Source organism: Lissotriton vulgaris, chromosome 3_1 (assembly GCF_964263255.1).
Source record: "Lissotriton vulgaris chromosome 3_1, aLisVul1.2, whole genome shotgun sequence".
Lineage (NCBI taxonomy): Eukaryota > Metazoa > Chordata > Amphibia > Caudata > Salamandridae > Lissotriton > Lissotriton vulgaris.
In genome coordinates this window covers 26,098,910-26,125,387 of record NC_141689.1, presented here as the reverse complement: position 1 = coordinate 26,125,387, position 26,478 = coordinate 26,098,910, and positions in this window count along the sequence as shown.

The window sequence follows — 26,478 nt, the reverse complement described above, 5'->3', positions numbered from 1 at the left end:
GTTATTAAAGGGTCCCGTGGGGAAAATAAAAAAAAAATGATTTTTCACGGTAGAAGCGCGGCCGCGAACTGGTAGCGAAACGGGAATTCGCCATTTTGTGCTTCGTAAATTAAATTACTAGTTATAAGTGGGTACGGGAGACGTATCCTAATCCCCTATGTTTCCTGAGGGTGGGTGAGGAGGCTGATATATGTTGATACATCTCTTCCAGCGGCTGTGCGTGAGCTTTTTTTTTTTTTTTGCTGCGTGACAGTCCGGAGCGGCCGCCATCTTGTCTCTCGGTAGGATCGAGAGAGAAGAAAAGGTGAAAAACTAAGGGGGAATTTAATGAAAGGGGGCAAGGTATCCCCCTCTTGACCCCCTAGGAATGTTGTTGGGGTTATTAAAGGGTCCCGTGGGGAAAATAAAAAAAAAATGATTTTTCACGGTAGAAGCGCTTCACGGGCCGCGAACTGGGCCGCAAACTGGTAGCGAAACGGGAATTCGCCATTTTGTGCTTCGTTAATTAAAGTACTAGGTATAAGGGGGTGCGGGAGACATATCCTAATCCCCTATGTTTCCTGAGGGTGGCTGAGGAGGCTGATATATGTTGATATATCTCTTCCAGCGGCTGCGCCATCTTGCCTTTTTTCGAATGCCACAATTTTGTCGTGCACGGCAGCCATTTTAGATGCCAGGCTGGTCCCAGGCTATCACCTACCCCTGCGGATGTAGTTTATGGCCCCAGCTGTAGAGAATTCAGACATGCCAATTCTCCTGATTCAGGCGTGTGAGTACTGATTTCAGTGCTAGTCTCCCGCCTCCCGATTTCTGCTAGCAAAAACCCGGGGGCATATTACTAACAACTAGCGATAATTTTTGTCTATAACTTGTTTAGAGACAAAAATTATCGCCGCACATCGGCGATTTTTATCGCAGATAAACCTTGCTATTATCGCAGAAAAGTCAGCGATATTCATGTATTATCGACCTAATGCTCTTAGCCATGTTATCCACCTCCCATTGGATAACATGGCTAAGACCTGCTCAGGGCAGGTGTTAGCTTTTGGAGATATTCGCGCTTAGTGCGAATATCTCCAAAAGTTGGTAATAGAAGGTAGCGATGTTAGGGACTGTTTCCAGTCGCTAACATCTTGGCACGCCACTTTGCATGTCATTAGTGATAAGTATCACTGACATGCAAAGCCGGGCCCAAGATGGTCGCTATCTTCTTTTAGGTGTCACTAACTGGTGTTAGCGACAGCTTGATAATAGGGAAATAATTTTATCTCCGCTTTCATGGTTTTTAAAGCCAAAAAAGCGGAGATAAACCCCCTTGCTAATATGCCCCACGATTCCTTGGGGGTTTCAGCTGATAGGGCTTGGTATTGTGTTACATGGTAATTTTTCCATGAAACGTCAGAGGGTCGATGTAGGGGTTCTAGAAGAGGTGATAAACCATTTAAGCCTCATGAACAAGCGCATGGTCTTTTAAAGATTTCTGAAGTACTCGGGGCGGCGGTGTGTGTGTGCCCTCTTTCAGGAGCGGGCGGGGGGGCACTGCCAGCAACTTGCCAGGTCAGGTAGTGTTCAACACGTGCATCACCCTTTCTCTGCTTGCTATTGCGCTCCATGCTTCGGAAAGGTAAGAAAAAGAACGTGCATTTGAGTTTGAAATGTCCGATCCTGCAGCAGCACACTTCCAAAGCCCACACATGACAATAACCCGATTCAAGGCCCCATTCACCCGTTTTTCAAAAAATAGATAACACTGCAACAAAGTAAGGTTATAAAACTTTATTAACTTTTAACGATAATGAACAGAACAAAAACTAAAAACATTTAAACATTTATTAACACAAAAAGCAACAATGGTTAGAAGCTGTCTTTTGTGCGAATAGTCCCAAGGCAGCACAACGTGCAGAGTTCTGGACGGCACCCAGGTGATGTCGCCTGGGTGCCGCACTGGTTTAGGGATCCTACAATGCTGCTCCGAAAATTGGCGTGGGGTGTCCCGGGTGGGGCGGGGGGAGGCCTCGTCAGTAGCGGTCTGTTGTGCGAATAGTCCCAAGGCAGCACAACGTGCAGAGTTCTGGACGGCACCCAGGTGATGTCGCCTGGGTGCCGCACTGGTTTAGGGATCCTACAATGCAGCACAGAAAAACAGCGTGGGGCGTCCCGGGTGGTGCGGGGGGAGGCCTCGTCAGTAGCGGTCTGTGTCCAGTGTCACATGGCTGACACAACATGTACGACAGGCACCCAGGTGATGTCCAGTAAACTGCCGCACTGGTTTTGGTATCCTACAATGCTGCTCCGAAAATTGGCGTGCGGCGGCCCGGGGGGGGGGGGGGGGGGCGGCGTGAACGGGCCTCCCCAGGTGGCGGCCATCTAGCTGAGTTGCGCTCGCTCTTGCGGCCACAGCGTCTCGCTCACCATGTTGTGGAGTTGCTCCCACTCTTGCAGTGCAGCGATAGGCGGCTGCCACATGGCTGTCAAAATGGCGGACGGCTCTTCGGTTTTGGGCCTGGTCCACTGAAATGGCCCTGGGACACCTTGGAAGTCGGACGCTTGCCTGCTAGGGCTTGGGCTCCATTCTCGAAAAGCGTCCCCTCAGCCGTGAAGATTGTATAAAAGTCTTGGGGGCCCCCGACTCCCGCAGGCTTCCGGTGGGGAGCGGCTGCCATGATTGCTCGCGGAATGACCACGACGGAGCCACGAGATGGTGGTGCTCTCATGCTGACGCCAGCTTCAGTCTGAATGATCCAGAAACAAGGTGGGGCTTTCATCGTTTGGGAAAAAAAATGTTCTAAACCAATGAAAAGTGTTATTTTTAGGTCATATGACCAAGCCTTCCATCTTTAGGAAACCAAAAGTAAAATGAACCAATGAAAAGTTTTATAAACAAGTCACATGACCTGTTCTGCGGCATAGGGCTACAAAAAGCGTAGAAAATCCGTTGGCACGTGAGGCGGCGTCAGTAGCGGACCGATGTGCGAATAGGCCGAAGGCAGCACAACGCGTCGAGATCCGGATGGCACCGAGGTGGTGTCCAGCAAATTGCCGCACTGGTGTGGCCATCCTACAATGCTGCGCCGAAAGACGGCGTGTCCAGCTGAGTTGCGGTCACTGTCAGTAGCGGACCGATGTGCGAATAGGCCGAAGGCAGCACAACGCGTCGAGATGCGGATGGCACCGATGTGGTGTCCAGCAAATTGCCGCACTGGTGTGGCCATCCTACAATGCTGCGCCGAAAGACGGCGTGTCCAGCTGAGTTGCGGTCACTGTCAGTAGCGGACCGATGTGCGAATAGGCCGAAGGCAGCACAACGCGTCGAGATCCGGATGGCACCGAGGTGGTGTCCAGCAAATTGCCGCACTGGTGTGGCCATCCTACAATGCTGCGCCGAAAGACGGCGTGTCCAGCTGAGTTGCGGTCACTGTTGCGGTACAGTGACTCGAACGCACCGAGATCCGGATGGCACCGAGGTGGTGTCCAGCAAATTGCCGCACTGGTGTGGCCATCCTACAATGCTGCGCCGAAAGACGGCGTGTCCAGCTGAATTGCGGTCACTGTTGCGGTACAGTGACTCGAACGCGCCGAGATCCGGATGGCACCGAGGTGGTGTCTAGCAAATTGCCGCACTGGTGTGGCCATCCTACAATGCTGCGCCGAAAGACGGCGTGTCCAGCTGAGTTGCGGTCACTGTTGCGGTACAGTGAGTCGAACGCGCCGAGATCTGGATGGCCAAGTTTCAAGTTTCATCTGGCAGTTTTTCTCCATCCCTCCTGGATCAAAGAAGGTGAATGCTAAATATGCCACCTGCCTCATCTGAACATATGAAGTTAACTTGTATACACTGTGGTGCTATGCTGTCCTATGGCAACATGAGCATCAACCTGATGAATACGGCATTCGAAAATCATAAATGCCCTAATGCACCCAAGAAGTAATTTTTTTTTTGCTCCAGTTGAGCCGTTTTCAATGCCTGTTTTTTGTTGTTTCCCCTCCATCAAGAACAAAACAAAAATACAAGGCGCTAAGATCCGAATGGCAAGTCCTGGATGTTGAGTGCCTCAGTTGAGAGTTCTGAGCAGTGCTTGTAAGACTGTCTGAAGCTTATTTGCACCTGCTGCAGCTTCACTAGGTCCGGCGGAACTTTTTTCCTTTTTCTTTCTGCTTCTTTTCCTACAATGCGTTTCATCTAAAGACACGACCAGGTCCCTGAATGTGTGCAGGGGGACGCTATTGATTGAATGAAAATGGCGGCTTGACACAAAGCTGACTCAAGCGTTACTGTTGGTGCTATACAGACAAAAATTGGTTTTCAGTTTGTACATTCTTCAGGTTTTTTTTTTCCATCCAAGTCTGATTGAGAGTTTGTAGAAAAATGGCTTCAGATTTTCCACATACTACTCTTCAATATTCTTCCTAAATGTAACAATGTGAAACTCACTAGGAGAACGGCTGTTTCTGTTTCCTTTCAAAATGCTGCCACCAATATTTTCTGAATGGAAGACACCATCTTGTAGCATAAAGGGCCGAAAGGGGTTCTGGTCTGGCCGATGGTTGGTGGAGACATTTTGACTATATCTTGGACCTGCCCGGCCTCGCCCAAAATGGCGCCGGTATAAATGGGACTCGTAACTCTTTGCCCGCAAATGTATATCTAGAAAATGTTATTGTAAGTGGCTCTGTCGTATTTTAATTACAAAATGTACGTCCACCGATTCCGCAACTGTTAGACACCTTTGTTCTTGTCACCTAATGGCCCGCTCGTTACGTTCTTCTACAGTGTAAATGTCTCCTCATCATATACGATTTCAGTTTGCTCCGTGGCCGGCCCACGTGGTTATAGGCCCGTATTTGTATACTGACATTTTCACAATAAAGGTTTTTAAAACAAAACACGGTAGTAGTATTTTCATTTGTAAAGTTTTTACTTTTAGTGACTGTTTTCGAATCAGTAAAAGGCAAGTGAAATAAAGCAGTCCAATTACATGACGGATAAAAGGTATAATATGTAGGAACGCAGTAAAGATAAATGGTCAAGGGCAGTTGTGTTTTTCATGTCTGCAACATAAAGTGATCGATAAGAATCTGATAATCAGGCGTATCGGCGACTAAGACAGCAGGCCGAATCTCTTTTACTCAACGGCTCCGTCATGGAAGGAAGAAACGCCCTTTTTCTCGAAAAAGGAATATATTTTACTTGCCAGACAGTTGTAAATTTTCCGGGAAAGTACATTAGCTTGGAATAATATAACATATGTTTGAAAAAAAAATATTGTTCGAAAATAATAAAAAGCGTAATTTTTAGGTCATATGGCCAAGCTTTTCATCATTAAATTAACAAAAGTAAAATGAACCAATGAAAAGTTTTATTAACAAGTCACATGACCTGTTATGCTTACGTTACGCGCTGCGCGCCGCGCCTCGGATCACTTCCGGGTGCGCTAACGCGGCGTGTCATAAAACGCATTACGCGACAACGTAGGTCAAGAATATAGTCTAAATGTCTCCACCAACCAGCGTTCAGAACACAACCCCTTTCAGCAGTCCAAAAAGTTCTGTTAAATGACAACAGAGGGGACAGGCAACAAGAACCATCAGTCAAAGAGGGGAGGGCAAGTTCTTCTCTTCCGGGTCATGTTGGGGCGCTACCGGAACTGATCGAATTGGTAGTCTACAGTGTTTCTGGATGTTTCAGACTAAAGCTGGCGTCAGCATGAGACCACTACCATCTCGTAGCTCCGTCGTGGCCATTCCACGAGCAATCATGGCAGCCGCTCCCCACCAGAAGCCTGCGGGAGTCGGAGGCCCCCAAGACTTTTGTAGAATCTTCACGGCTGAGGGGACGCTTTTCGAGAATGGGACCCAAGCCCTAGCAGACAAGCGTCCGAGTTCCAAGGTGTCCCAGGGCCATTTAGTGGACCAGGCCCAAAACCGAAGAGCCGGCCGCCATTTTGAGAGTCCTGTGGCAGCCGCCTATCGCTGCACCGCAAGAGCGGGCGCATCTCAACTACATGGTGAGCGAGACGCTGTAGTCGCAAGAGCGGGCGGAAAACAGCTGAATGGCGGAAGAGGCACAGTGTAGCAAAAGCGGGCGGAATGGCAACTAAAACGATAAAGGGGCGCCCCACTACAGCTTGTCTTCAGGTCAAACGGATTGTGGGACAAGGTCCAGAATTGAAGAGTCATCAAAAGGCAAAAAGTTCCGCCGGACCCCGGGAGCCGGCCGCCTATGTCGGGGGCGATCTCAGGCTACACCAGTGCTATAAGACTTGGGGAGGGTGTCGGAGCCAAGCGTCTTCTCCGAGTCCATGGCCATCACAGCGCCCCTCAGGGGCCTCCGTCAAGCTGTTTAGGAAGGTAACATATCACATTGTTTTCTAATGCAGTCAGGTCCACAAACGACACTCACTTACTTTGAGAATAGTGAAGCTGCAGTAGGTGGAAATAAGCTTCAGACAGTGTTACAAGCTCTTAACTATGGCACCCAACATCTAGAACTTATGCTATTTGAGAATGGTAGTGACATCGAAGCATCTCAGGGACCAAAACCATTAACGTACTTTCACGTATGAAAATCTTACTTGGGGAGGGGGCAGGAGCGAAGCGCCCCCTCCCAGTCAGCGCCACCACACCGTATGTTGAAAATCTGAAGCCATCGTTCTACAAAGTCAACCAAACTTGGATTGAAAAATCTAGAAAAATGTACAAACTGAAAACCAGTTTTGGTCTGCATAGCATCAGTAGCAACGCTTGAGTCAGCTTTGTGTCAAGCCGCCATTTTGATTCAACAAAGCACAGGCATTGAAAAAGGCTGAAATTCAGAACTCTAAACTATGGCACCCAACATCCAGGAGCTTGCTATCCGGATCTTGGAGCCTTGTGCTGTTTTCGATCTATTCACACATCGGTCCATTACTGACATCATCTTATAAACCAACGTTATGTAAATAGTTTTTTAATAAAATGTTTTACCCTGTTTCTTTGCTGGTGTGTTGTCTATATTTTTAATATTTGCATAGGGTTTGTCGTTATTTTGTGCGGGATGGGTGATGGAGCCGAGCTGTCTTGCAGCCCTCATGGTGTGGAGCTCAGTTCATCTCACTATTTTCGTATTTCTCAAGAAGGGTTGTTCCTAATATTTCTATTTTAGCGAGGTCAAAAAGAGATCCAATTAGTGGCCTACTGATTTTGCTCGATTACTTTTATTTTTTTACACGATTTTTCACTATCTGCAAAGACTAAACAGAGTATTGCGACTTTGTGCTTGTTTGTAAATAGAGAATGATCCAAAGAGAACCAATTCTAAAACAGTAAATGCTTGGACAACAATCAATCAAATGGAGAGACAAGGAGGTACGACGGATTACAACGGGGGTAAAGGCCTGCGTTAACTACCCTTCTGTATCTGCAAAGAGAGAGTACTACTAAGGCAAAAGAGGGGAGGGGGGGGGCAGCGTTCAAAGCACATCAGCGTGCATAAATACGAAAATGTTTTTATCTATCACGTACTTGACATTTTAAAGCTTTTCATATTTGCTATTAAAAAACCAATGAAATTCACAGAAAAAACCATAGGTTATAGTGGATATATAGTTAGGAATTTGCATTTACAAAACCTTGAAAATTCAATGAAAAAACCATAGGTTATAGGCCATATATAGTTAGGAATTAGCATTTACAAAACCTTATTTTACTCGCATAAAACCATTGAAATTCCATATATAGTTAGCTAACTATAAGCGCTAACTATATATCGCGCACCCGCAATCCACTGCTGATGATGTCACATATTACATCATTCATGACATGGTCAGTGACATCACTGATGACATCACTGATGACATCTCAAATGACATCACTGATGACAACTCAAATGATATCAATGATGACATCTCAAATGACATCACTGATGACAACTCAAATGACATCACTGATGACATCTCATTTGTCATCACTGATCACATCACTCATGTGATAATACAATGAACCTCTTCAGACTCTAATATAACCTTACATACACTCAGTATAAACAGACACTCAGAGACTGTCACTCATCCATGGAGTTACTCACACACCTAGTCAGTCATGCAAAGAATCAATCACACCTCCATTTCCTCAACTATACAGTTATACACATCTTACTTATTCAAACATATAATAACACATATTTACTCTCTTATATAATCCCTGATACAAGCTCACAGTGATCGATACAGCCACTCACACATTCACTGGCTCTTATGTTCAGTTATTTATATATCTCAACTCTCACATGTATTGTGTTTTACATACGTACTTACTTGCACATGTAGCAATGAGAAATCCATTCACTCACCAACACACCCATGCACAGTCAACCGCCCATATAGCTGTTTCCACATGCACTCTTGAACTCATACTCCTAGTGAATCAACTGCTTACACATCTATGCACAGAGTCACGCACCTCCCAGCCACCCACACACACACTCAGCCTCCCATTCAAATATTTGGGCAACCAATCAATAACCCATATGGCCACTCTTATAGCTACTGATCAACACATGCAGCAGCTTACACAACATCAAACATACTGATGCACGAATTAAGACAGTTTAGTCACTAACCCATGTACTCAGTGAGACACATTTAATCACTCACTCATACAGTCAGTCATGCACCTACTAAATTCTTCATCCAGACACTTATACATCCACTCATTCTTCAATATGTGAAACATATTTAAACTTTACAGACACATACAATCACTGGATGTTGTGATCAGTGATGTCATCAGTGATGTCACTGACCATGTCATGAATGATGTAATATGTGACATCATCAGCAGTGGATTGCGGGTGCGCGATATATAGTTAGCGCTTATAGTTAGCTAACTATATATGGAATTTCAATGGTTTTATGCGAGTAAAATAAGGTTTTGTAAATGCTAATTCCTAACTATATATGGCCTATAACCTATGGTTTTTTCATTGAATATATATATATATATATATATATATTCACTGAAAAAACCATAGGTTTCACACCAGTTATAGTTAGGAATTAGCATTTAAAAAACCTATGAAATTCACTGAAAAAACCATAGGTTTCACACCAGTTATAGTTAGGAATTAGCATTAAAAAAACCTATTAAATTCACTGAAAAAACCATAGGTTTCACACCAGTTATAGTTAGCTGGAAATTTTACTGATATAAAACCATTGAAATTCCCACGTTATAGTTAGTCGGACTCACTATAACTTGCGCGTGCAATGCACTGCTGATGACATCACATATTACATCACTCATGACATGGTCAGTGACATCACTCATGACATCACTGATGACATCATCCTTGCGACAGAGTGACAGACCTCCTTTTAGTGTAATGTAACCCTTGAAACACATATTCAAAAATAGAAACTAATATTTTCAAAAAAGTGGATATACCCATACCAGTTACAACAACCAATTCAGTAATACCACCATCTAATACACATCCACTCATGTGTATGTATATGGATTATTAGATATTTTTATTAGTATCAGTATGAGTGTCTATATGGTTTGGTGGGGGTATTACTTAGCACATAGATGCATGAGTGACTGACTCTTTGTTTGTATGTGTTTTGAAGACAGCATATGTACAGGACTGTATGGGTGGATGAGTGTCTATATGTGTTTGTTAGTGAATGAATGACTGTCTCACTAGTGTCTTTATCAGTAACTACATATGTTTTAATCTAGTATATATGAATATTGATGTATATAAGTGAGTATATGTGAGAGTAAGAGATTGTAAGATTTCCTGTTTAAATAAGTATGTGTTTCTATAAGTGATTGTTTAAGAGAATAAATATGTGTAATTTTCAATAGAAGTAAGGTGGAAGTGTGTGTATAACTCTATATTCAAATAAATCGTTGTTCAATAGTTTATTTGCACGTGTGAATATGTGTGTGAGTAACTTTTGGATGAATGTCGGTGTGTAACAGGATGTATAGGTGTATCACTTCATATGATGAGTGAGTATATGTATGAGTGACTATATAGAACTGTTGGTGAATGAGTGGATGTGTATATAGATAGTGGAATTACTGAATTGCTTGTTGTAACTGATATAGGTATCTCCTTTTTTTATTTAAATTTCAGTTTCTATTTTTGAATATGTGTCTCAAGGGTTACATTATAGTGAAAGGAGGTCTGTCAATATGTCACAAGGATGGTGTCATGAGTGATGTCACTGACCATGTCATGAGTGATGTAATATGTGATGTCATCAGCAGTGCATTGCACGCGCAAGTTATAGTGAGTCCGACTAACTATAACGTGGGAATTTCAATGGTTTTATATCAGTAAAATTTCCAGCTAACTATAACTGGTGTGAAACCTATGGTTTTTTCAGTGAATTTAATAGGTTTTTTTAATGCTAATTCCTAACTATAACTGGTGTGAAACCTATGGTTTTTTCAGTGAATTTCATAGGTTTTTTAAATGCTAATTCCTAACTATAACTGGTGTGAAACCTATGGTTTTTTCAGTGAATTTCATAGGTTTTTTAAATGCTAATTCCTAACTTTTTATTCATACTCATACCTATGTGTTTTTTAGTGAATTGCTAAAGTATGTTTTTGTAAAAATGAACACTATAATGTATATTGAGATAATATTTTTAATTTAAAATATTTTTTTTTATATTTCGTTTTTGGTGCGCGCACCGGTGCGCGTACCGTCAGCGCACTAACAAAAAAAAAGAAAAAAAAAATGAAGGAGGGACTGTGTAATAGATAGTAAGACAGATAAAAAGTGTAAAAGGAAGTAACTGAGAAAAGAAAAATGAATAAGGGAGCAAAAGAAAGAAGAAATAGGAAGAAGACTAAAGCAGAGGTTAAGGGAGATTGTAAATGGATGTTGAAAGTAAAAAGAAGGACAGTTAAGTATGGGAATGTCAGGTAGTGACGGAATCAGAGGAAAAGAATAGCAGTGATTGAGGGAAAGTAAATATCAGTGAATATAAGTAAAGAGAGATGAAAGAGGGTACATGTAAGTGAATAAGGGTAACACATGGGGAGTAATAGAGACAAACAAGAGAGAGAGTAAAAGTAGGACTGTCACAAAGGGACTAAGTGAACCAGTAAAAAAGGTAAGTGAAGGAGTGTGCATAGGCAGAAGTACTGAAAGAAATTGAATGTGGTCGGAAGTAAACATGGAACAAAAGAATAAGTGAGGGAAGCAAAGTAAGGAAATAGGGGTGCGGTAGGGTGACAGAAAAATAGTGAAAATAAAACAAAAGGTGATAACAAAAAAGATTTTGTAAACACACTTACCATATAATCAATGCAAACTTGTATCTATGAAAGATAAAAGAAAAAACACGTTATAATTTCTTAAAAATATATAATAAAATAGAAGCAACAGTTCATGAGGTTTAAAAATCTACAAAAGTTTACTAAGAAATGATGCAATAGTGAAGGATACAAAAACAGAAAGAAAGTAATGTAGAAAGAGAAAAAAAAAGGAAAAAGAAATAGAAAGAGAACAAATTCCTAAAGGTAAATAAGATACTAAAAGAATGTAAGATATCAAATCAAAATCAGTAAAGATAAGAAAATAAAAGAATAATGAGTGAAAAGGAGAGAAGTCTGATTGAGAAACTATAAATAAAAAAGAGGAATAGAAGATGATTGAGAGTGAGTGAAGTAAAGTAACAGAGTGAAGGGATGAAAGGAATGAAGTTAGTATAGAACGATGGATAAAACAGGAGTGAGAGAGTAAGTACACAGAAAGACAAAAGGAAGAACTAAGTGAACTACAGTACAATGGATGCGAAAGAAAAAAAAAGGAGAAAAAGAAAGAGAGGGTTAGGAAACTAAAGCAGTGGTACTGTGAGAATATGAAAAAGATAAAAAGTGGTGGAAGGAACAGAGGAAATGCAGACAGTTCCTATTAGATTAAGAAGTTGTGAATGAAGTGCACTAAAGAAACAGCGATGAAAAAAGAGTGTAAATTAGTAAAGAGAGGTAAATAAGGGTGAAAAAGAAAATGAGTATAAGACAATGTGAACACAATATAAATTACACAATGCAAACTACACAATAACTTCTACAATATGTTACATTATTTATTTTTGCTGTTCTCAGAATATATTGAATTTCACTTAAATTAGTGAGATCAAAGTCTTCATCATATAACAGCGGGAAAAAAAATACACAATCTAAAAGATTGTGTTTAAAAAAACCCATTCAAACATACATCTCATATAAGTACACTAATCTTTGATTCACTTACTTTTCCGTGAGACCAAATTGCAGATAGTGAAGGTCCTTTTGGTGGAAAAAAGTCTGCTGTGCTCTATAACTTCCATTTCATCGACTTCCTATGAAAAAAGATCTAACAACATCATATGTTACACTTTCCTCACGGCCAATTTGTGTCAGATATATCAGTATTTTTTACTTTGAGATCCACTTAAAGTATCTACATGAGATTGCAGATAGTGAAGGTCCTTTTGGTGAAAAAAGTCTGCTGTGCTCTATAACTTCGATTTCATCACCTTCCTATGAAAAAAGATCTAACAACATCATATCTTACATTTTCCTCACGGCCAATTTGTGTCAGATATATCAGTATTTTTTACTTTGAGATCCACTTAAAGTATCTACATGAGATAAATAATTTCAAATATTAGATTAACTAACTAACTAACTAACTTTTATTAACTATTCCCGTCTTCAAAGGCCAATTCCCTTTACTAAAACTTTGGTTTTAAAAACACTAGATAAGAATTTGTAGAGTCATAAGGCAAACGTTGTTTATAAGTTAAATGAGAATCATTGCAGTAACTCCATCCATTTTCAGATTTTAAGTAGCATGTATAATGTCCTGAGGTGGTCGAAGATCCATCATGATAAATAATAGCTTCAGTTGTAAAGGTCCTTCCAGAAATTGATAACTGAGAAGCCACAAAATTTTTGATAGAAGTTGTCAATTTAGTTCCATCAGGTCTACATCGTTGGAAAACTAAAATAATATACTGCCCATACCTTTGTATAAATAATGTGGACAGCATTGTACAGTTACATTGGGTACACACCATATTATGATCTGCTGCTTTAACTAGATTTTTAAAAGACACTGATTTACAGTCTGGTAAAGTCAAATATATAAATCTTTCAGTGTCTATTGTAGTAGTACTTGATAAACTACAATTGTGGCAGTCATGCTGCCATTGATAAGAAAGACTGAAAAGATTATCTACATCTACACCTTCATCTTCCAAAACACCAAACATATACATTAAAAATTCCTGACAATCCTGCTGAATGTTCTGTGAAAATTTATCTTGACCAGAACACAAATCTAAAATATTTCGAATTTCTGTTACACTTTCTATTTGTGCTGTAACACTGCTACATTTCTGAAACACAGAATTCAATAAACCACACAATCTTTGATCCCGATTTTCAACAATCTGTTCTTGTAAACTTTTAAGAAAAAAAACAACATTAACCACTACATTAGCATAGCAGTTGACACCAGAACTGTTTTCAAACTGAAATCCAACAACATTTTCTCCACAATTCTTTTTCTTCCTGTTTTCAATTACAGTTTTCTCTACTTTTTGTCTTTTTGCAACTACCTCACTACAATTATCCTCATTTCTTCTTTTTCGGCCTACCACACGTTTTTCAAACAGAGGATATTGAGGCAAATGTGGAGCATACTCTCTTCTTAACCTATTGTATTCTTTAACACAATCTAGATCGGCAGAAATCTTTGTCTCATCACACGCAATCAAGTACAATCCTGATAAAGTTCTGACTCGAGATAATGCCACATATGCCATACCCTCTTTAAACACAGATCTTCCAATGTTCACCAATGCACTATCTACACTTAAACCTTGAGATGTATGAATTGTCACTGCATACGCCAAACAAACAGGAAACTGTTTTCGGCGAACATATAAGTCTTTTACAAGTAAAAATCTAGCAGAACAACGACTTATTTGTTGTACTTGTTCAATGCCATCAAATTTTATTTTTAAAAATTCTATTCCATCTCTATTTCTGTAATTCACAAAATCAACAACATAACCCATTGCTCCATTTACCAGACCGCTTTCAACATTTAAATTCCTTCTCAAAATGATACGACAATTTAAACACACATTCAGAGTCTTTTCAAAACCAGCTTGTAGGAGAGTAGGGTCTGCTATCCTATGGTCACCCCAAATTTTTGCTTTTTGCTTCACTGGTTTCTGACTTAATGTGGCTGTGGGCCTGCTAATCAGACCCACAGCCTGCTGTTCTCTCTCTAAATTGATGCCAATGCACTCTAGGTGCATTACGAATTGGAACTGGTTCACCTTATGAGCCCCTGTAATAGTGCACCCTAGGTGCCCAGGGCATAGGTGTATCCAAGGCCTACCAGGGGCTGCAGCACGTATTGTGCCACCCCTGGCCTGGCCTCCATCTTTGACACAACTGGCTGAACACTCAGCTGGGGTAAGTCGGTGTAACCACCTCTTACTTAGGTACAGTATGCCTGTGCCTAACCCTAAACTGGACACATATGTTCCTATCAGCCACTCCTATGGAAGGCCTCATCAATCCTGGAGGCAGAGTGCTTGGAAATATGTGAGATGGTGCTCTAGCATGAGCTGAGCCTGTCTGCAGCTGTCGGGAACCACTCCCTAAGCTGTTCCGGGATATTGCCATACCATATACTCTTAAGTGCATTATAATCCTCGCGGTTAAATGCTATCTTTGGTTTGGCTTTATCAAAACATGTCGAGTAAGGTGTCATACGAATTGGAATACTATCCCCTCGCCAGTTCTGGCGACGGGGATAGCATTCCACCCTTCTAGAGGGACACGACATGTGTGTAGCCTTGACCCCGGTTAAAGTTAAACAGAGCCTCAGCTCCACAAAATGGACGCTGCCACCACAGACACAAGTCTGGCCTCCTGCTGCTGACCGAAACTCGGCAGATGGTGGCCTGGACAAAGGGTTTCCTGCCTTGGGAGGTGCGAGCACCACCCCAGACAGGATTTTGTGTATTAGGTAGGACAGGGCTGAAAAGAATCAGACATGCCCGGGGCACACAAGGTGTCCCCGTGCATAGGCCAGCCCAAACCGGTTCTGGGGCCTTCCAGCCCCAGTCCTGGCGCGGAGCTGGACAAAGGAAAGGGGGTGTAACCGCCCCCCTTCCTGGTTCCTCCCAGAGGAGGGACCTAGTAGGTGATCCACCCCCTAGATTGGAATAAGAGGGGGAGCAGTGCCATTGCACAGCAGATCATCCCGAAATCAACTTAAACTAAGAAGAAGACTGGACTTCGACATTCTGCTGCACAGAAGACTGAAGAAGAATCTCCCTTGTGGCCAAGGAGTGACCACCCTGTGAACACAGGTACCAACCAGCAACTCGACGTCTGCTTTGCCGCCGCCTCCCGCCGGAGCCCGAGCCCAGAGCCCGACAAGAACCAGATTCCCAGACCTCTCAGAGCCCGATCCACAGTCCCTGCAAAGAAGGGACCCGTGGAGGCACCGAGTGACGTGGGACCGGACCTCTTGGAAGACACTCGTAAAGCTGACTGCGCAGCTTCTGAGGCATCCTCGACGTTGTGCTTTGGGGACTGAGAACCCCCACCACCGAGCAGCCCTTGCACTGAAGATCAGCCCCCCAGCATCTCCACGATCTGCGTGGGGCCCTTTTGCACTGTGCCACTCGACGCGCCATCCCGGCCACTAGCCACGCGGCCAGCGGCCATCTTGGCGACGAACCCGAAGATTTAAACAGCAGGTCTGGTTGCTCCAGACCTACCCAAGCTCCTGTGAAAAGGAGCACCCGCTCTGACCTTGCTGGTCCGAGTGAACAGCATCTTTCAACTTCTGCGTGGCTTGCATTTGCCAAGGCCTGTTTGCTCCGATCAGGTCGCCGACACCGCCAACAGCGAGAAGCCTCCGTGGGACAGCTCGTGACCGACTCCTGGACGTCCTCGACCCCGGGTATCCACGTGGCTGCAGAAAGAAGCTACCCGACAACGCCTGTTTGCACCCGACATCACCTGGTTCCACTCTGGTTCCACGGCAGTCACTGGCTAGTGACTTTGAACACTGTCCCCTCTGCTTTCAGGTCTTCACATCTACAGATCCACCCTTGGATCCACCGGAACTCTTCTCATCGAGCCGCCTGCAGCATCTCCTGCTCCAAGCACCATCGACCAGCGTGACGAAACCCGACACATCTTCGACCCTGTGCACCCGCTTCCTGTGGGTGAGGTAACTCAGCTCCGCCGGTGCTCCTGCACTGGTACACATCCCAAGGGCCTGTGTTTTAAGTTTCAGCTCCGTAGGTCACTCGGAAGGTTCCTAACTTTCTAACTTTGTGCTTTTTACGCACCATAGACTTTGTATTGAGAAGTGCGTGCACTTTGAACACTGCACCCGAGTCCCGTGGGCCTTTCCCGACTTAGTTATTTCCAGTCTCGAATAGCTCCAGCGATTCCCAAGGCCCTAGGCCTCTTCACTTTCCTCCTGGGATCTCTTATACCACTTATTTAGTATATGGTTTAGGTGGCCCCTAGGGCTCATCCATATTGTGCAACTTTTGTGTATTTTAAACTGTCTTGTGATTTTACGCTTGTGCTTCTGTGCTCATAAAGAGTCCAGGGGATTTTATAGTTAATAAATCAATATATATTTTCAATATATATCTGTGTGGTGTCCCTTTCATTTGGTATTCAAGGGGGTTGTGTATGGTATAACAGCTGGCTTCACATGCCTTTCAGAGTTTAGCCTAAGACTGCTTTGTCCACGTTACCACTAGGATAACTGGTCTACAAGGTTGAATTACAACCATCATCATAAGGGTTGCTTGGCATGGTACAAAGTGATCACTAGAACTAGTGAGCATTATATACCAGGCCAACTTCTCACATTGGTGGCAGCGGTGGGATCTGAGCTTGCTGTTGTTTTACCATTACAATCTTTGAGATTATCATTTGAAAGATCATACAGGTACCTGCTAGGTACATATAAAACAAGACTAGTATACTTAAGTTCTACTGAACTTAGTTGTTGTAGAGCAAAGGGAGTAGCACACCCTAGCTACAACTACTAGATAGGTTTAGTAGGAAAACACCAGTGTAGGTAGATTGCAACACATCCACCCACACTAGAGCAATGTCTGGAACAGAGGGGTCCAGTGGACTTACTCCTGTTGAGAGTGACCCTCCAAGGGCACCATCCCAGTTTGCTATTTTTCCCTTTAAGGAATTAAGACAGCTTTGTGTCTTAAGGGGTCTGAAGACAGGGCCTACCCCTACTACAGACCACCTAAGAGAGCTCTTGGATCAGTCTGAGGCTCTAAAGACCTCTAAAGCAAACCCCACAGGGAATGCTGAAGGAGGCCATCCTTCAGAGGATGACACTGTAGACACCCCTACCCCTATCATCCTAGTAGATGAGGAAGCCTCCACCACTGGAGCTCCTCAGGTAGATGAAGAGGAAGAAGAAGAAGAGGAGGAGGAGGTGGAAAGCAGTGAGTCAGATGATGACAGAGATAGTCAGGTGCTGGTCAGTAGACTGAACCAGGCTAACTTAAGTCAACTTGGGAATGAATCAGGTAACAACCCATTCAGACCCCCAGGTGGACTTAACCAGGGCCATAGGAGGAGAAGGCATCACTCAGGTGAATCCAACACCTCCCATGTCTCTAGAGGCTCTCATGGTCACTCCAGAAAGGAGATGACTAGCCCTCAGAGAAGGGAACATGAGGCCAAGATGAGAGAGGCTGAGCTTAGGATCCAGAGGCAAGAGTTAGAGGTTGCCCTGGCTAAGGAGAAACTTGCTAGAGCAAGACAGCCTAGAGAGAGTGGGATAATAGAACCCACTGGTGGCAGCAATATCCACAAGGATAAAGACAGGTCTTTTGATAATAGAAACCTGAGTAAGATTGTGCCCCCCTACAAAGCTGGGGATGACATCCATAAATGGATTACTGCAATGGAGAGAGCCTGCAGAGTACAGCAGATCCCTCAGGAGCAGTGGGCAGCAATCTTGTGGCTCTCCTTTGAAGGTAGAGGCCGAGACAGACTCCTCACAGTTAGTGATGGGGATTCTAGAAACTACCTGGTCCTGAAGAGTGCTCTGATTGATGGGTTAGGCTTAACCACTGAACAGTACAGGTTAATGTTCAGAGATACCCAGAAGACACAGACTCAGGACTGGTCTGAATTTGTTGAGTGTGCCACTAAGGCTCTGGAGGGATGGTTGCTGGGAAGCAAGGTTACAGACTATGAAGGATTGTACAATTTGCTGATGAGAGAACAAATTTTAAATAATTGTCAGAACCAGCAGTTGCATCAACATTTGGTTGACTCAGATTTGACCTCTCCCCAAGAATTGGGAAAGAGGGCAGATAAATGGGTAAGAACCAGAGTTAAGCAAAAGAACCAGAACCAGAACCAGGGTGGTGACCAGAAGAAAACAGACCAGAAGGGTGGGGAGCAGAAAGCTAAAGACCAGAAGTCTTCAACAGGGCCCCAAACTGAGACAGAGGGTGGGTCCCAAACTTCCAAGAAGAAGAAGAAAGAAGGTCAGAAGAAACCCTGGTGTAAAACTTGTAAGAACACCTCTCACTGGACAAGTGAGTGTAAAAAGGGTGGAGCCCCCAACACCGCAGCCCCTAAGGCACCTGCACCCACTAGTACAGTTAGCAGTGTTGGTCCTCAAGCCAAGGGTTTAGTGGGAATCACTTTGGGAACTGAAGGAGATTCTGACCTAGTCAGAACCCTTACACAGGCTGTTCTGGTTTGTGAAGGGGACATAGATTTGACCCCTGACATAAGTCCCAGTAACCTGGGCAAATACAGACAGACACCTTTGATTAACAACAAAGTGGCTCAAGCTTACAGGGACACATGTGCCAGTGTCACTATGGTGACACCTAACTTTGTGGACCCTGGACAATACATGCCAGGCGATGATTACCTGGTGACCAATGCCAGCAATGTCACTACTACACATAGTGTGGCACTTGTTAACTTTTCCTGGGGAGGGGTAACTGGCCTAAAGAAAGTTGTGGTTAGTGCTGATCTCCCAGTAGAATGTTTGTTGGGCAATGACCTGGAGAACTCTCTATGGTCAGAAGTTGAGTACAGGACTCATGCAGAGATGTTAGGGATATCATCACATGTCCTTGCTGTGACCAGGTCACAGGCCAAAAAGTGCCTCTCTGAACCTCAGGTCTTGGATCCTGGAACAATGGACCAAGTACCTCCCAAGAAGAAGAACAGGAGGGTTAAGGCTGTGCCTTCCCAACTGCCTACAAGTGAGGATCAGGCTTCACAGGAAACTGATCTAGAGACCCCTGAAGGAACTGTCCCTGAAGAACTTGAACCTGATCAGGTTGAGTTTCTGGGGACAGGGGGACCTTCTAGGGCAGACTTGGGGCAGGCTCAGTTAACCTGTCCTTCTCTTGAACCCCTCAGACAGCAGGCTGCTGCTGAGGCTGCTGGGAATGCTCAAGGTGCCCATAAAGTATATTGGGACGATGGACTCCTTTATTCAGAGGCTAGAGACCCCAAGCCTGGTGCTACCAGGAGGTTGGTTATACCTCTGCAATTTAGGGGCTTCCTACTCACCTTGGCCCATGATATTCCTTTAGCAGGACACCTAGGCCAGAACAAGACTTGGGACAGGCTTGTCCCTCACTTTCACTGGCCTCACATGTCTGAAGACACCAAGGAGTTTTGTCGCTCCTGTGAAACCTGCCAAGCCAGTGGTAAAGCAGGTGGAACAACAAAGGCCCCCCTGATACCACTACCTGTGGTGGGGGTTCCCTTTGAGAGAGTGGGGATTGATATTGTTGGTCCAATGGATCCCCCTACAGCATCTGGGCACAGATTCATACTGGTGGTAGTGGATCATGCCACCAGGTACCCAGAGGCAATTCCCCTTAGGACCACAACAGCTCCTGTTGTGGCCAGGGCCCTACTTGGAGTTTTCTCCAGAGTGGGGTTTCCTAAGGAGGTAATATCAGATAGAGGTACCAACTTCATGTCTGGATATTTGACAGCTATGTGGAAGGAATGTGGTGTAAACTACAAGTTCACCACTCCTTATCACCCACAATGCAATGGGCTTGTTGAGAGATTTAACAAGACCCTAAAGGGCATGATTAAAGGATTACCTGAAAAGCTCAGGCGAAGATGGGACATCCTTCTGCCCTGCCTTTTGTTCGCTTACAGAGAGGTCCCTCAAAAGGGGGTTGGCTTCAGCCCCTTTGAATTGTTGTTTGGGCACCCTGTAAGAGGACCCCTGTGTCTTGTGAAGGAAGGATGGGAGTTACCTCTCAAAAAGCCTAAACAGGACATAGTGGACTATGTACTTGGTCTCCGCTCCAGGATGGCAGAGTACATGGAAAAGGCATCCAAAAACCTTGAGGCTAGCCAAGAATTACAAAAAGCTTGGCATGACCAAAAGGCTGTCCTTGTTGAATTTCAGCCTGGACAGAAGGTATGGGTGTTGGAGCCAGTGGCCCCAGCAGCACTCCAAGACAAATGGTCTGGACCCCATACAATTCTGGAAAAGAAGGGAGAGGTTACCTACTTGGTGGACCTAGGAACTCCCAGGAGCCCCCACAGGGTGCTCCATGTGAACAGATTGAAGGCATATGTCAGCAGGGCAGACATGGGCTTGCTCATGGCTACAGATGAGGGACAGGAGGAAGAGAGTGACCCTCTCCCAGACCTGCTCACTCAGAACCCTGAGGATGGCTCAGTTGATGGGGTGGCCTGAGGTGGCAGCCTCACTGAACATCAGCAACATGACTGCAGACAAGTTCTACAGGCATACAGGCATATGTTCTCCTTGACCCCCAGTCAGACTAACTGGTGTACCCATGTGGTGGACACTGGTGACAGTCTTCCTGTAAAGAGCAAGATTTACAGGCAACCTGACCACGTCAGGGACTGTATAAAGACTGAGGTGCAAAAGATGCTGGAATTAGGTGTCATTGAGCCTTCAGAGAGCCCCTGGGCTAGCCCAGTGGTTCTGGTCCCCAAACCTCACACCAAAGATGGCAAGAGAGAGATGAGGTTCTGTGTGGATTACAGAGGACTCAATGCTGTCACCAGGACAGATGCACACCCTATTCCAAGGGCAGATGAGCTCATTGACAAGTTGGCTTCTGCCAAATATTTGAGCACATTTGACTTAACAGCTGGCTACTGGCAAATCAGGTTAGCTGAGGAGTCTAAAGCCAAGACAGCATTTTCTACCCCTAGTGGGCATTATCAGTTTGTGGTGATGCCCTTTGGTTTGAAAAATGCACCTGCCACCTTCCAAAGGTTGGTGAACCAAGTCCTCACTGGGTTGGATGACTTTTGTGCAGCTTATCTGGACGATATTGCTGTCTTTAGCTCCACCTGGGAGGATCACCTGATCCACCTGAAGGAAGTGCTTGAGGCTCTGCAGAAGGCAGGCCTCACTATCAAGGCAACAAAGTGCCAGATAGGGCAGAGCAAGGTTGTATACCTGGGCCACCTTGTAGGTGGAGGCCAAGTTCAACCACTGGAGAGTAAGATCCAGACCATCAAGGACTGGTCCCCTCCAACTACCCAGACTCAGGTCAGAGCTTTCTTGGGCCTGACTGGGTACTACAGGAAGTTTGTTAAGAACTATGGGTCCATTGTGACTCCTCTTAATGATCTGACATCCAAGAAGATGCCCAAAAAGGTTCAGTGGACAGAAATCTGTCAAAAGGCATTTGATGACCTGAAGAAGGCCATGTGCTCTGCACCTATCCTGAAGAGTCCTGACTACTCAAGAGAGTTCATTGTCCAAACAGATGCTTCTGAGTTGGGAGTGGGAGCAGTGCTTTCACAGCTTAATGTAGATGGCCAGGACCAGCCCATTGCTTTCATTAGCAGAAGGCTGACCCCCAGAGAGAAACGTTGGTCAGCTATAGAGAGGGAGGCCTTTGCTGTGGTGTGGGCCCTGAAGAAGTTGAGACCATACTTATTTGGCACTCACTTCAAGATTCAGACCGACCACAAGCCCCTCCTATGGCTTAATCAGATGAAGGGTGAAAACCCCAAACTACTCAGGTGGTCCATTTCCCTACAGGGGATGGACTTTACAGTGGAGCACCGCCCAGGGACTGACCATGGCAACGCAGATGGTCTCTCCAGGTACTTCCACTTAGAACATGAAGACACAACTGGTCAAGGTTAGTCTAATGTCCCTGCGTTTGGGGGGGGGTTATGTAGGAGAGTAGGGTCTGCTATCCTATGGTCACCCCAAATTTTTGCTTTTTGCTTCACTGGTTTCTGACTTAATGTGGCTGTGGGCCTGCTAATCAGACCCACAGCCTGCTGTTCTCTCTCTAAATTGATGCCAATGCACTCTAGGTGCATTACGAATTGGAACTGGTTCACCTTATGAGCCCCTGTAATAGTGCACCCTAGGTGCCCAGGGCATAGGTGTATCCAAGGCCTACCAGGGGCTGCAGCACGTATTGTGCCACCCCTGGCCTGGCCTCCATCTTTGACACAACTGGCTGAACACTCAGCTGGGGTAAGTCGGTGTAACCACCTCTTACTTAGGTACAGTATGCCTGTGCCTAACCCTAAACTGGACACATATGTTCCTATCAGCCACTCCTATGGAAGGCCTCATCAATCCTGGAGGCAGAGTGCTTGGAAATATGTGAGATGGTGCTCTAGCATGAGCTGAGCCTGTCTGCAGCTGTCGGGAACCACTCCCTAAGCTGTTCCGGGATATTGCCATACCATATACTCTTAAGTGCATTATAATCCTCGCGGTTAAATGCTATCTTTGGTTTGGCTTTATCAAAACATGTCGAGTAAGGTGTCATACGAATTGGAATACTATCCCCTCGCCAGTTCTGGCGACGGGGATAGCATTCCACCCTTCTAGAGGGACACGACATGTGTGTAGCCTTGACCCCGGTTAAAGTTAAACAGAGCCTCAGCTCCACAAAATGGACGCTGCCACCACAGACACAAGTCTGGCCTCCTGCTGCTGACCGAAACTCGGCAGATGGTGGCCTGGACAAAGGGTTTCCTGCCTTGGGAGGTGCGAGCACCACCCCAGACAGGATTTTGTGTATTAGGTAGGACAGGGCTGAAAAGAATCAGACATGCCCGGGGCACACAAGGTGTCCCCGTGCATAGGCCAGCCCAAACCGGTTCTGGGGCCTTCCAGCCCCAGTCCTGGCGCGGAGCTGGACAAAGGAAAGGGGGTGTAACCGCCCCCCTTCCTGGTTCCTCCCAGAGGAGGGACCTAGTAGGTGATCCACCCCCTAGATTGGAATAAGAGGGGGAGCAGTGCCATTGCACAGCAGATCATCCCGAAATCAACTTAAACTAAGAAGAAGACTGGACTTCGACATTCTGCTGCACAGAAGACTGAAGAAGAATCTCCCTTGTGGCCAAGGAGTGACCACCCTGTGAACACAGGTACCAACCAGCAACTCGACGTCTGCTTTGCCGCCGCCTCCCGCCGGAGCCCGAGCCCAGAGCCCGACAAGAACCAGATTCCCAGACCTCTCAGAGCCCGATCCACAGTCCCTGCAAAGAAGGGACCCGTGGAGGCACCGAGTGACGTGGGACCGGACCTCTTGGAAGACACTCGTAAAGCTGACTGCGCAGCTTCTGAGGCATCCTCGACGTTGTGCTTTGGGGACTGAGAACCCCCACCACCGAGCAGCCCTTGCACCGAAGATCAGCCCCCCAGCATCTCCACGATCTGCGTGGGGCCCTTTTGCACTGTGCCACTCGACGCGCCATCCCGGCCACTAGCCACGCGGCCAGCGGCCATCTTGGCGACGAACCCGAAGATTTAAACAGCAGGTCTGGTTGCTCCAGACCTACCCAAGCTCCTGTGAAAAGGAGCACCCGCTCTGACCTTGCTGGTCCGAGTGAACAGCATCTTTCAACTTCTGCGTGGCTTGCATTTGCCAAGGCCTGTTTGCTCCGATCAGGTCGCCGACACCGCCAACAGCGAGAAGCCTCCGTGGGACAGCTCGTGACCGACTCCTGGACGTCCTCGACCCCGGGTATCCACGTGGCTGCAGAAAGAAGCTACCCGACAACGCCTGTTTGCACCCGACATCACCTGGTTCCACTCTGGTTCCACGGCAGTCACTGGCTAGTGACTTTGAACACTGTCCCCTCTGCTTTCAGGTCTTCACATCTACAGATCCACCCTTGGATCCACCGGAACTCTTCTCATCGAGCCGCCTGCAGCATCTCCTGCTCCAAGCACCATCGACCAGCGTGACGAAACCCGACACATCTTCGACCCTGTGCACCCGCTTCCTGTGGGTGAGGTAACTCAGCTCCGCCGGTGCTCCTGCACTGGTACACATCCCAAGGGCCTGTGTTTTAAGTTTCAGCTCCGTAGGTCACTCGGAAGGTTCCTAACTTTCTAACTTTGTGCTTTTTACGCACCATAGACTTTGTATTGAGAAGTGCGTGCACTTTGAACACTGCACCCGAGTCCCGTGGGCCTTTCCCGACTTAGTTATTTCCAGTCTCGAATAGCTCCAGCGATTCCCAAGGCCCTAGGCCTCTTCACTTTCCTCCTGGGATCTCTTATACCACTTATTTAGTATATGGTTTAGGTGGCCCCTAGGGCTCATCCATATTGTGCAACTTTTGTGTATTTTAAACTGTCTTGTGATTTTACGCTTGTGCTTCTGTGCTCATAAAGAGTCCAGGGGATTTTATAGTTAATAAATCAATATATATTTTCAATATATATCTGTGTGGTGTCCCTTTCATTTGGTATTCAAGGGGGTTGTGTATGGTATAACAGCTGGCTTCACATGCCTTTCAGAGTTTAGCCTAAGACTGCTTTGTCCACGTTACCACTAGGATAACTGGTCTACAAGGTTGAATTACAACCATCATCATAAGGGTTGCTTGGCATGGTACAAAGTGATCACTAGAACTAGTGAGCATTATATACCAGGCCAACTTCTCACACAGCTGTTTTTGAAATACTTTTCTCCAATGAATGCAATTTAGTTTTCAAATTTTCTGACAAAACAATTGTTGCACCCATATGCTCTATTTTATCTATTGCTTCCAGTTTCACAATCTCTTCATTTTCTAAGTCTAACATTTTTTGGTTGAAGATGGAACATTCTTGCAGAGTTGGCATCAAACATATCCCAGATTTCTTCTCAGTCATTTTTTAAAAAATATTCTCTGGAAGAATGTTTTCATTTGGATACAAATTTGAAATTAATCGACTATGCAAAGCTTTTTTCCCTTTCTCAGTCATTTTTCCAATTCTTACATCTTGTAGAATATTTTTATAATCTTCATCCTTGGCCTGTCGCATATTTTGAAGCAGTTCAGCATATTTAAAATTTAGCCATATATTAACATTTCCAATGCTTCCAAGGGACTTCCTGGTATCTTCATGCGTGAGCATTTTAAACACTGGTTGTCCTTTTACTGGAGTCAACTGCAATAGATCTCCAAAAACAATAATGTGTTTTCCTCCAAATAACACATCATAGTCTGTTTTAAGAATTTCTTGCATTCTCAAATGCACAAAAGCAAGCATTAGATTTGAGACCATGCTTACTTCATCTATGATAAGAAGTTTCATTTTCTTCAAGACTCTTGAAACTTCAGAACACGCATCTCCAGATAGCTTGTTGTAATGCAATTTATTATCATGTTCAACTGGCAGCATCAATAAACGATGTAGAGTAATCCCTTTAATGTTATGTGCTGCCAGACCAGTTGGAGCAGTTACAACACAAGACAGTGGTGAATCAGTCCTTTTCTGCAGATAACTTGCAACGGCTTTAATTAGAAAACTTTTTCCTGTCCCCGCTTCTCCACTTACATACAGTCGGACAGGGTCAAATAATATACATGAGCACTCTTTTTTCTCATGTCTGAATCCATGTTCAATCTGCTCTGTGACTTCATCATATATCTTTTTCTGCTCAATGTTTAGTTGCGTTACCAAATCTTCTAAGTTAACTCCATCCTCTTGAGCTTGTTCCATAGCTCTTTCCACCTCATCCATGGCAGTGGCAGCTTCATTTTGGATAATTGGTCCTCCTAGTGGATCCTGGCTCAATGAAGTAGAACTCTGACTATCTTGAGAACTGTTTCTAGCTATCTCTTCAGCAATTGTGGTTTCTTGCTCCATTTCTTCATTCAACATTTGCAGATAATTTAGAAAAATAGGACATTCTATGGTATCCTTAGTTGCATTAAAAGAGTCTTCATAACAGAGAAAATCTCCAAGTAGTTCCTCTTCTGTACGCCATGGCTTAAAGAGTTGCAAAAGAGCTAAATAGTAAAATTCTCTTTTGTCTGGAACTTCACAACTCAATTTTCGATGATTAATCAAATGGCCTTTTTTCTGCTTCACTAGACATCCTTCATAGCCAATGAGTGCATATTTTCCATTATTGATATCTTCTGTGATGTTCCTCTTATAACTGTAGT